Below are 1702 nucleotides of genomic sequence, written 5' to 3' on the forward strand. Positions count from 1 at the left end.
TTCTCAGTGGGAATGCTTTCAAAGTCTCTCCATTTAGGATGATGTTGGCTGTTGGCTTTGTATAAATGCTCTTAATTATGTAGAGGAATTTCCCTTCTATTCCTATTTTGTTGAGAATTTTCATCATGAATGGATGTTGGGCTTTGTCAAATGTCTTTTCTGCATCAATTGATAAGATCATGGAGTTCTTGTCTTTTGCTTTATTAATGTGATGGATTATATTGATTGTTTTTCTAATATTGAACCATCCCTGCATACGTGGTATAAATCCCACTTGATCATGGCGAGTTATTTTTTTGATATGTTGCTGAATTCTATTGGCTAGAATTTTGTTGAGGATTTTTGCGTCAATGTTCATGAGGGATATTGGTCTGTGATTTTCTTTCATTGTGGTGTCTTTGCGTGGTTTTGGTATCAGGGTTATTGCTGGCTTCATAGAATGAGTTTGGGAATATTCTGTCCTTTTCTATGCTCTGAAATAGCTTTAGTAGTAGTGGTGTTAACTCTTCTCTGAAAATTTGGTAGAATTCTCCAGTGAAGCCATCTGGGCCAGGTTTTTTTTGTTGTTGTTGTTGGGAGTTTTTAAATTACCTTGTCAATTTCTTCTTTTGTTACAGGTTTATTTAGTTATTCTGCTTCTGTTTGTGTTAGTTTAGGTAGGTAGTGTGTTTCTAGAAATTTGTCCATTTCCTTTAGGTTTTTGAATTTGATAGAGTACAATATTTCGTAGTATTTTGTTATGATTCGTTTAATTTCAGTTGGGTCTGTTCTGATACCACCCTTCTCATTTCTTATATGGGTTATTTGCTTCCTTTCCTGTTTTTCTTTTGTCAGTTTGGCCAGTGGTTTATCAGTTTTGTGGATCTTTTCAAAGAACCAGCTTTTTTGTTAACTCTTTCGATTGTTTTTCTCTTCTCTGTTTCATTTAATTCTGCTCCAATTCTTAATTCTTATTATTTCTTTTCTTCTGGTGCCTGAGGGCTTCTTTTGCTGCTCTGTTTCTACTTGTTTCAGTTGAAGGGTTAATGTTTTGATTTTGGCCCTTTCTTCTTTTTGAATATGTGCATTTATTGCTATAAACTGACCTCCGAGCACTGGTTTTGCTATGTCCCAAAGGCTCTGGTAGGAGTGTTTTCATTCTCGTTTGAGTCTATGAATTTCTTTATTCCATCCTTAATTTCCTCTATAACCCAGTAGTTTTTGAGCAAAGTGTTGTTCAGTTTCCATGTGTTTTGTTTTTTTCCCTTGCTTTTTCTATTATTGATTTCTACTTTTATGGCTTTATTGTCAGAAAAGATGCTTTGTAATATTCCGATGCTTTGGATTCTGTTAAGGCTTGCTTTATGACCTAATATGTGATCTGTTCTGGAGAATGTTCCATGTGCGTTGGAAAAGAAAGTATACTTGGCTGCAGTTGGGTGGAGTGTTCTATGAGATCAAGTTGGTTGATTATAGCATTTAGATCTTCCGTGTCTTCATCGAGCTTTCTGCCCTTCACCGAAAGTGATGCGTTGAAGTCTCCTATTATTATTGTGGAGCTGTCTATCTCTCTTTTCTATGCTGTTAGAGTTTGTTTTATGTATTTTGGAGCCCTGTTGTTGGGTGTGTAAATATTTATTATGGTTATGTCCTCCTGGTGTATTGACCCTTTAATCATTATATAATGTCCTTTCTTATCCTTTGTGGTGGCTTTGACTTTGAA

General features: G+C 35.4%; 1 protein-coding gene across 4 annotated transcripts in view; it reads left to right on the top strand.

Annotated features, from left to right (window-relative positions):
* Nucleotides 1–1702, top strand: part of NCOA6 (nuclear receptor coactivator 6) — a 98218-nt gene that overhangs the window by 34083 nt on the left and 62433 nt on the right. The gene's annotated exons all lie outside the window — the stretch shown is intronic.

The sequence above is a fragment of the Trichechus manatus genome, unplaced genomic scaffold (genome assembly GCF_000243295.1).
Source record: "Trichechus manatus latirostris isolate Lorelei unplaced genomic scaffold, TriManLat1.0 scaffold00008, whole genome shotgun sequence".
Taxonomy (NCBI): domain Eukaryota; kingdom Metazoa; phylum Chordata; class Mammalia; order Sirenia; family Trichechidae; genus Trichechus; species Trichechus manatus.